General features: G+C 40.7%; 1 protein-coding gene across 8 annotated transcripts in view; it reads right to left on the reverse strand.

Annotated features, from left to right (window-relative positions):
• The window catches only part of Osbpl6 (oxysterol binding protein like 6), a 185,374-nt gene that overhangs the window by 96,377 nt on the left and 78,338 nt on the right, over positions 1 to 10,659 (reverse strand). For 7 of the 8 annotated variants that reach the window (XM_028762941.1, XM_028762945.1, XM_028762943.1 and 4 more), the window contains exon 2: positions 4,799 to 4,963. The gene's annotated coding sequence lies outside the window, so the exon portion shown is untranslated. Of the gene's footprint in view, positions 1 to 4,798; positions 4,964 to 5,104; positions 5,216 to 10,659 lie in introns of those variants that run through there. The other variant, XM_028762946.1, reaches the window with a different exon arrangement.

A 10,659-nucleotide genomic window follows, 5' to 3' on the forward strand; every position in this document is an offset into this window, starting at 1 on the left:
AACCAAAATATAAGTTGAATAATTTCATAATATTATTTTGAACCAAAGAGTATTCAATGGAAAGAAATATGTAATTAAAATTTATTGCTGGGCGGTGGTGGCGCACGCCTTTAATCCCAGCACTTGGGAGGCAGAGGCAGGTGGATTTCTGAGTTCGAGGCCAGCCTGGTCTACAGAGTGAGTTCCAGGACAGCCAGGGCTATACAGAGAAACTCTGTCTCAAAAAATCTGAAAAAAAAAAAAAAAAGAAATGTCTAAAAAAAATTAACACTTCATAATGCTTACTCAAGAAAATCTGATACTAATTCTTAATTTTAATGTATGTATTTGCTATTGAGCAAATCAATGAATCAGAGAAAAATTTGACAGAATAAGTCAGAGATTGGACACATCCAACTCACACAAGAACAATACAGAAAAGAGAGGTTATGAGTTGTGGGGCAGGGAGGGAGGGAGAGGAAGGACAAAAAGGAGGGAGGGAGGGGGAGGGGGAGGGAGTTTTACCATGACAGTTTTACAGAGACAGGTTGCAGAGAGAACAAGCTAGATACAGGTAAAAACAGAATGAACCAGAAAATGAGAAAAAGCCAGAAGATCAGAACATATTGTCAAAGTTAGTTTGAGGCAAAGCAAAAAATTCAGCCAGAAACTGAGAGAAGCCAGATTGAATCAGTCAGCTTGGAAGATTAGATTGTATAGAGACTAGGAACTTCCAGGCCTAGGCCTAGGTATAATTAGAACAGAGAAAGAAACCCTCAGGTATTAAGCCCAGGTATTAGCACAGCTTGGGTATAGCTCTCGTCTGATCCCTTTATCTGAGAAAATTAAAAAAAAAAAAAAAGCAACAATTACATCTGGCAAATAAGTTACTTTTACAATTGGGTTCTACAAAAAGGACTGCAAACATTGGTGACTCTCAATGCTCAGCTATTGTTTGTAAAATCTGTTTTGTACTGACAGAACCAAGGTCCCTAGGAATAGTGAGTGCACATACTCAAGAGGAGTTGAGGCAGCCTGTGATTGCAACAAAAAATAGGGCCAAAGAAACTAACATATCAAAAAAAAAAAAAAAGAAACTAACATATCAAGTGTGTTTCTGGGATGCTCTGGACTAGTCCTGGGCTGGGACTGGATCGTGATGAGTGAGCTGTTCATGAGAGCGTTCAGTGTGACTGATATAACAGGTTCTCTTCTGCATCTGTACATGTAGGAGCCAACCTGAAGGGTTCCAAAGAACAAAGCATCCTCAACTGAGCATCACCAATAACAGCAAAAATTGCAACAGATCAAATATATATCAATATAAAAATATAAAAATTATAAGTACCGAACATCCATTAATTTGCAACTATGCTTTTGAAAAAAGAACTCTCTCTAAAAATGCAGAAAAAAAACATTTTTTTTAAAAAAATAATCCATCTCTTACCTTGGAAGAAAATGATGTGCCAATTTTGAAAATGTTATAAGGAAAAAATCTGAAGTGCCTATCCTGTTGTTCCTCAATGCACTTACTTCAGGGTCAGCAAACATTAGCCAGGGAGAGAAGGGCTTTGTTAATAAATCCCAAAAGTGGGTATGGAAGAAATGTTACGTGGGAAGGAAGAACACCGTTTTACCATTGCTAATGGAATGATGTATTCAGGCAATACATCTCGGTAAGTAAAATCTGTAGGGTTAACAAAACACGATCACACTGGGGGACTAGGGTATTCTCCCTGAAGCTGCAGTGCCACCCAGCATAGGAAAGCCCAGCCCTATGCATCTCCCAGGAGGCATGATATGAGGCATATACCACAGCAGAAGCAGAGCTCCCGTCTCTGAATCCAACATGACTTCCAAGATGTAATAAACTTAGATTACAGAGTAAAAAGTAACAACAACAGCTGTGCTTGGTACCTGGAACATTCTATTGCCTAAGTAGTTTAGTTTCCTCAACAGGAGAAGGGCTTGACAAAAATGGGGGTGGGGTGGGTATCAGAGATAAAAGTCAAGAGGCAAATTAACCAAATGAAATATTAGCTTTGTTTTGTTTATCTGCTAAAAGAAAAAAATGAACCTTTTGAGACAGGCCTCTCACTGAACCAGAGCTCACGGCTTGACCAGACTCTGCCTCTCCAGAGCTAGGATCCAGATGTGAAGAACCAGCATGTGTGCTGGTTATCTCAACCCAGGTCCCTTTACTTATGCAATACATATTTTACCAACTGAGCCATCTCCCCAGGCCTGAGTCTCACCTCACAGAGTCTGTTCCTTGTATATTTATGTCACTGCTCAGCCAACATGTGGATATAAACCCTCAAGCACTTTATTTCCATGAATCTAAATTTGATAGTCAGAGGGCTCACAGGCACTTCACTTGCGCATGTGGTCAAGTCCTAGCAAACATACTGACTTAAGAAATGAGCTACCAGCCTGACTCTAAGCTATATTTAAAAATATAGTCATATGTTCCCCCTTATTTGTGTCAATGTTTGAAAATGGACAAGCCTAAGTTTAAAATCTGTTTAAGAGACAGAACCAAATGAGTCATGGGAAAACTTTGTAAATTGTTCCAGTAAAATATTTTCTTCTTCCTTTCTTTAAAGAAAACACTGCTTTGAGAGCCTGTCAGTCTTCCACATTGAGTTTAGCTAATGTGGACAGGGAAGTGCTGCGTCCATACTGACTCACACGATGAAATGAGCCCATGACAGAGACCCACAATTGAGTCTAATTCAAATTAACAGTAGTATTACTGAATGAATTTCAATTTACAACAGGATATTGATCAAGTTGGAGGGAAAGTCTTGACTAAATGTATCAACTGCCTTCTGATGTCAATATCTCTCAGTGTCACAAAGTTGCCCAGATAAAGGGCACAACAAATTGCTCACTGAATCACCCCTGGGCCCAGATGTGCCAGCTAGAAAATGGACTCTCAATCCCTACAGAAGTCATTCAAAGAAGAATCAGATCAATGAGTCGCTTTTACATCCTGTTAGCATGACAATTAAATCAAATAATGGAACTCTTATGTTATAACATACCCAACTTTAAGATGATATAAAATACCCAACTTTAAGATGACAACACTGAGCCAGTGGGTGGGGTTGGGAGGCAGAGGCAGGCAGATCTCTGAATTCAAGGACAGCCTGGTCTACAGAATGAATTCTAGGATAGCCAGGAGTACACAGAGAAACCCTGTCTCAAAAAACACAGATACAAAAACAAAGACAAACAAAAAGATGCCAACACTGCATCTAAATAAAATAATTCAGGCTGCATCCCTGTGCTAATCAGTTCTCTCAAGATCAGTGGGCCATCCTACCTTGAAAAAGGCTTTCTTTTTTCCAGGTATATTTAGTAAGTCCCTAAGGGAGGGGGATCTTTTCTCAAAACTTATGTTTGATATAAAATAATAAACATTAAAATAATGGCAGAGAATGAAGACAATCAGTTCTGTTGATGTTCATAGAAGTGAGCTCACATGAGGAAAGGGGAAAAATGCAGAGCTCTTAAATGGCATGGCTTTCAAGTAGGTGCCTGGCAGGTACCATCGATCTTTAGAACTAGTTGATTAAATATTGATGGAATGCTAAAGACTATCCGATAGTAATCATTAGGGTGGTAGCAAGATCACAGTGTACATTTTCTAACAGAGGGTTTCTGACTCTTTATGTGAAGTGTTTATATGTAGTAAACTGATTTTTAATATATATTATATTATAATATATATTAATATATATTATATAATACTATATTATATATAATATATAATTATATTATATATTATATGTAATATTATATTATAATATATATGAATATGTAGCATATATTCATATATATATATATGAAAACATGGTCTAAAAACTGACTTGTGTCCTATTAGTTTGCAAACCATCATCTGAACGAATGAATCTATGAACAGAAAGCTTCTCACATCATATGATTACACTAAATTATTCCTGCGCTGTGGCTCCTAAGGTCCCACGAAGGACCAGTTCATGCAGAAATAGGAGAGTGGTATTAGAATCCATGAAGATTCCCTAGATTATGAATGTCTACATAATCATCTCCACTATCACCACCACTGCCTGCACCCAAAACAAGCCAGTGTGAGGAGGGTATGCCTCGTGCAAACCTCCCCCGAGAGCAAGCACTAGCACCACAGACTTCCACACGGGAAGGCAGAGTGCTCTGGATAGCAACGATGCAGGGGAGGGGTGGTTCCAAATGCTGAAGGCCAAACTCACACAGCCTAATATGTCAAATGGAATATATGAATTGGCACTAAAAATGCAGTAAGTCCAAATGCCAAAAATGACAAGCAGACCATAAAACCCTGCTGGCTCTGGACTCATCATTTTAATCTCCTGGGCAAAACCAGAACCATGTTTCTTTACAAAAAACAAAACAAAACAGAAAGATTTTATTGTACGCATGCTCATACAATGTTGTCTGCGTGCAACCGTATAGGGAAACCAAAGTAACACTACAGTCATGTTTATGCCGAGGTCTGCCAGCCGACAAGAAGTGAAAGGTAGTGTCTTGCTTCTTCACAATAGATTGTGAATAGAAATATAAAAGTTAACCAACACTTTTGAATGCTTATGTCCTTTCCTTTAAAAGAAAGTCAACTGGAACTTTTTTCTGAGATGACTAAACGTAACAGGGCTTGTGATGTACTATTTTAAGATCAGATATATGAGAGGGTATAAAGAAGCTCCTTGCCATGACATGGTGACGTGTCATTATTGTTGTTATTCAGACTGCCTGATCCGCCCTGCATTTGCTGGAGGTGTGCGTTCTTCACACTCACCTTTGGCCTGCGTCAGTCTTCTAGCTTGGCTGCACCATTACAACTGCTTTTCAGTGGATTTGGCCTCGGACGCCTTCAGCTATTCTTGCTTTGCCGAAGTCTGTCAGCCCTGCTGGCACTGCTGGTGCCTTAACTGTCTTCTTTTGTTGGTTTCCCAGCAAGAACCTGGAAAAGAGTGACAACAATCACACAGGGCATTTCCACACAATGTCCACAACACGATCCAGAAGATGCCTCCCAACAGCTCTCTGGATGAGGAGGCTTGGACCAGCCATTTTGGCTTTTATTGCTTCAGCTCCATCTTACTTAGCTGCGAAGACATGGCCACTGCCCTCCTCAGTGCTCACATTGCTGATTCACACCTGCATTCTGCCCAGCGTCTTTAGAGAGAGCCCTTCAGGTGACACAGCGAATACTCTCAGTGAGGACAAAGTTCACTAGTCCACTGTCTAGAAGCAAGCTCAGCTTCTTGAGGAAACGTGAATAAATACTAGGCAGTACTTTACAGATAACAGACGTGAATCGATATCATCACATGACCACGTGACTCTACTGACAAGACCCACGTGTCCTCCCCAATTTGCCTTTCAAGAGTAGACCTGCTGCTGACTACTATCGCAGAATACAGTTTTCAACTTGGCATTATCTCTCAGGAAGCCAAAATACACAGACTGAGAAAACAAATGTTTACTTTAAGGATAAAGGAAAAAAGCCTGTTCCAAAGCAGACGCCTCACCTATTACACCAGGTGCCCTCTGACCCTGAAGCACAAAGGCAGCCCTTTCCCTCAAGCCACAGACCCCTCTCTGGCAAGCTCTACACAGCACTGAAAGTATTCATCAAGCCAGAAGCTGTGATCCACACCAATTCTCCTGGCTCCTGGGAGGTTGAAACAGGTTGATTTCGATTTTGAGGTCAGCCTGGGTTCCACAGTAACACCTTGTCCTTGGGGGAAAGTAAAGTAAATGAATATAAGTAAATGAATATAAATAAAAACAAATTTTGGGGGGGTTTACTTATTTGAAAGTTCGTCCCTATCCACTCTCTTTTTTAACAGACCATGGCCTACTGAAACTGCAAAAGAGGCCTGACAACTCTCCATGCTACGGATGGATTGGTTATTCTTTCTTTCTTTTCTTTTTTTTTTTTTTAAGGGCAAGGGTTAACATAGGGTCTTATTCTGTAGTCCACACTGAGCTGGAACTTCTAGAGATCCTCCTGCCTCAGTTTCCTAAGTGCTGGCATTATAGGGAGCCACCATATCCAGCCTGATCACTTTGTGATTATCTTTCTGCCCAAAAGCATTTCTTCCAAATTCCTCTCCATCTCTTGAATCAAAAATAAATCTATTATATGTGTTATTTTTTTTAGATCTAAGCAAACTTAACAGTAGATAATGCTGAGGGCATAGATGGCGTATGGTTAATATCCATCAAGATTGTTTCTGTGCTCGGCACGGCATCTTTTAATTTTTGGCACACAGGATTCCATTCATGCCCTTTAATCCTACATAATTAATTGTAGGCAGATGGTGAAATCTAAATTTTCAGAATAGAAACTCTACTAGCCACCTTCTCCTTGCTTTTGCCAGTGATGGATTCTGTCAAGCTTCCGGCACAGTCTGAAGGAGGGCGTCTATTAGAGTCCTGGGCTATGTGGAAGTCCCTTTTACTCTCCCCTACCCCATCTTCTTCCCTAGACATTCTTCCCGACTTCTTAGCATTTCAAAAGTGAAAAGGTCAAGAACAGAGGATCCTGTGATATAGTCAGGACCCTTCCCTTCATCCCACCTCTAAAATTCAGCAGAGAAGAGGGTGATGCAGGGTTGAGTCTTGAGTTCACATTTTTGTGCTGTGACTATCATAACACATTTTCTGCTTTGTAGCTTAAAAAGATTATCTACCTGCCTTGTCCTGTGATCTGAAGCTAAGTTCTTGTTTAGTTGCTTTTTCACTTCTAACTCCTCTTCATTCTCTGGTTTTGTATATAAATAACAACACTCGGGATTTACTACTGGGACTTACTACTGAGTAGGTCGGTTAATAGGATAACTCTGGCATGTTTCTTCAGCTGGTGGATTTTAACTTCTGTGATACATAGTTGCATTAACTTCACTAGCTACATTTCGGTAAAGCCTACCTGTTGGGTAAAAGTTACAGGAATGTGTGTTTTTCATCTCTGGGAAGTTACCCTGGCACAATTTATTTCCATTAAAGTTACTGGATTGTTGTACTAGTGTGGAAACCCTTGGTAGGAGGAGAAAAGATTTGTGTCTTATCAACACACTGCTGTGTGTTGATCTTATCACTGGTTTTCGATTGGCAGTGATGACAGACAATGCAACATAGCCAAGTAAGGTCTTGTAGCATCTCTATCGGGAAGCAACACAGGAATTGAGACCAATTCATCCTTGTGGAAGTAAAGCACACATTGAGCTAAAATCCATGACCGAACATTTAGAGGAAGCAATCAGAGTCTCAAGTGTCCTCATTTTGTTGTGAAATGACCCAGTCTTGTAGATTACTGTGTAAAGCCCTTTCCTGACTACTGTGATGGTCTTTATTGTTTTAACTGGTTTTATGAAACTTCCCTTTGTTATTTTTCAGAGCTATGGATCCTGCTTTTCTAGTTTCCTTGTATTATTTAAGTTTGTCTAATAGCTTCATGGTGCCGTCTAGTCTTTGATGAAATTCATCTCTATTCCTGATGCACTGGAATGAGAAATAAGTAGAGTGGAGAATGTACTGGACAAGAACACGATGTCTGGTGGGCAGAATGCAGACTGTGGGAGGATTAGTCACAGGGCTAAGGGAACAATGCTGACCCTCAGCTTCCTGAGTGAGCCACTCAGAATCATTGCCAAGTCACCAGACTCCTCAACAAGATCTCCCAGAGGCTCCTACTTGAGTATTGGTTGGTGTGGGAGATTTTTTTTTCAAATCAACTTTTCAACCTTTAAAACTTGCAGTTATTGACTGTCTCAGGAGGGAGGTGTTGGGAACCCTTTTGTACTGCCGAAGCTGTTATTCAATTAGAAAATGATTCCTTCTGTCAGTGTCGGTAGATAAAAAGCAAATAGGCTGTTCTTGTTAAAGCATCACTTGTGTTCTGCTTGTAGAAAGAACCATTCCTGTCTCTGCCTTGAGCAGACTTCTTACCTGAGCTTTAAGAATTAATCTTCTACAGGTACTCTCACAAGGAGCAACCAGACTCAAACTCTATAGACTTCTCACCTTTGGACTTCTGTCCTATGTGCAGTTTCTATGCAAAGTGAAACTCTGGGCAGGTTCTTAATTAAAATAAAGGTGACTTGTCATTTGGTGAACAATTTTTTTGAAACAAAACAAAATATTATTTACCTGGGAATTTAGAATGCAGATACTACCATATAGCTCTGGCTGTCCTCATCAGTTAATGTGTACACCATAATATCCATTAATTTGTGGCTCTCAGAGATGTTTATGTCTGAAGTGTGTAATAATTTTAACCTAGAGTGCTCAGTCCCTTGGAAGGTCACCGCAGATGTCTACAAGAACACTAATAACAGTCTCAAAACAAGCCAAAACGCTTCAATCTTGGCACTGCACAACAGTACAAAAGCCTTCCCTTCTCATGATGGACAATAATAGATCTCACGCCTGTAACTTACCATTTTGAACTCTGTCCTATGCTGTGTTAGAGTGTGGATGGGGCATTTGAGATATGATCTCTGCTTCTGAGAGTTTATTTTCAGTGGTGGGGATTAGATATGAACAGAAGTCACTCTGAGACCAGGGTGACCTCACAGGAGGAGAATAGACCAAAAGCCCCAGGGAAGGGGAGTTGAGAAGATTAGTGAATTAGCCAGGGACTGAGCTTCAGAGGGAGATTCTGAAGGGTGTATTGGCCAAGAGGATAGGAGAAGGAAATAGAGAAGTGGGTAAGTGTTCCTTGGCTCTAGATCTGTTTTGCATAGGCTATGAGGATACATACAGGATGTAAGGAAGAAGGAATTTGTATGCAGGGCTGAGCGAGAAGACTGAGAAAGTTACCAAAAAACAAAACAAAACAAACAAACAAAAAAACAAAACAAAACAAAAACGCATTCAAAGATTGGTCCACTTCAGCAGGAATGAGCAGGCCAGGATGAATGGACGACACTTCAAACAACATGACCAGCATGAACAGCACACAAAAATTAACAGCTGATAGGTGAAGCTGGTAGATCTAGGACTTGCTGCTTCTCAGAAGCAGAAGGCAGGAGAGTGGGGAGGGGTGCCACAGGAGCCTTGGGTCCACACAGGTTTTAAGCATCTGTAAAAGATGCATTTTACTGTGCAAGCTGAAAGGCACCGGAGTGAAACTCAGAGGAGAGGGTCCCATGACCATGCTTCAGAAAGGCAGACCCAGCAGCTAACACGGATAAAGAGGCAGCAGATGGTCTCGGAAGGCTGCAGCAGCAAACCAGCTGGGAAATGAAAGCTCCAGGGTGTGGGACATAGGAACAAGAGAACTTAATAGCTGATAGGGGAGACCCAGTCTGTATCCTCACTGATCTTTCCTTCCCTCTCTCCATGCCTCTCTCCCCGTTGCTTCATTTCTGTGGTGCTGGGATGCAACCCAGCTCATTGAATCTGCAGACGTGGAACTCAAGGATTTGATGGCTCACGGCATAAGCCTCCCTTGCACCTTTGTGTTCGCTCAACACAAAGCACCCCTCCTCAATCTTCTCCATGTCCACAATCTAGCCAAGTTTTCCAACTTTTTTTTTGTTTGCATCTAACTTCATTCAAAATTATTTTTCTCTATTAGAGGGAAAAGGGCTTCATTTTTTTCTAGATCCTAAAGACCAAGCAGAGAAATAATCTTGCCCTATTAAATATCAAATGATTTTCTTTTTCTTTCAATTTTGTTAATCTTGACACAAATTCAGATCAGAATTCTGGCTAGAAATTGCTTAAAGGAGTCTAAAACATTATTATTTCCCCACTAACTTTTACCTTCCATCTCAAAATAAACATTATAGAAAGTGTTCAGCAGCTCAGTTGAGTTAAAGCTTATAAAGCCACTGATAATCTCATCAGCTATAAAGCACACTAAACATGCTACAGTAATACTCTGGCCTTGTGGATGGTGTATCCGCTAGAGCTAGTCAGCAGGTTTTCTCTGTAAACAACCTTCAGATACGGGAGTGTTTTAAATTGTGCGAGCCACCCAGTAGTCTACTACCTGGTTCAGCTATTCAACCCATGCTTCTGAGGAGACAGACAAATGGAAGTTGCAAAGGCATGAAAGTGGCTAGGTTCCAATAACACTGCAGCAAAAGGGACTGAACAGGCTGGGTGTGGTGGCAGAAACCTGTAATCCCAGCTCTCCGAAAACTAAGGCAAGAGGATCAAGAGTTCAGTGCTAGCCCAAGCTACACAGCAAGGCCATGTCTCAAAACAAATGAACAAACACCCTGTGGAAGAGCTGTGGTTAATCTTATCTAACACTCACTCAGTTTGTCAACATGGAGTGGGTTTTGTTTTACTTTTCATTTTTTATCTTTACTCCGTAATGTGCATAATTTTGATTGAGCGAGAAAATAATTCTTCCAAAGAAAATGTTCATTGCTGGTGATGGATAAAAGGACAAACAAGGAGCTGGAGAGATGGCTCAGTGGTTAAGAAGACTGGCTGCTCTTCTAGAGGACCCAGGTTCAGTTCCCAGCCCCCACATGGTGACCCATAACCATCTGTAACTCTCTAGCTCGAGGGATCTGATGTCCTTTCTGGTCTCCTTAGGTACCGTGCATGCACGTAGGGCGCAAAAACAGGCAAAACTTCAATATACATGAAATGAAATGAAATGAAATGAAATGAAATGAAATGAAATGAAAT

This window comes from Grammomys surdaster, unplaced genomic scaffold (genome assembly GCF_004785775.1).
Source record: "Grammomys surdaster isolate TR1022 unplaced genomic scaffold, NIH_TR_1.0 136, whole genome shotgun sequence".
NCBI classification, from domain to species: domain Eukaryota; kingdom Metazoa; phylum Chordata; class Mammalia; order Rodentia; family Muridae; genus Grammomys; species Grammomys surdaster.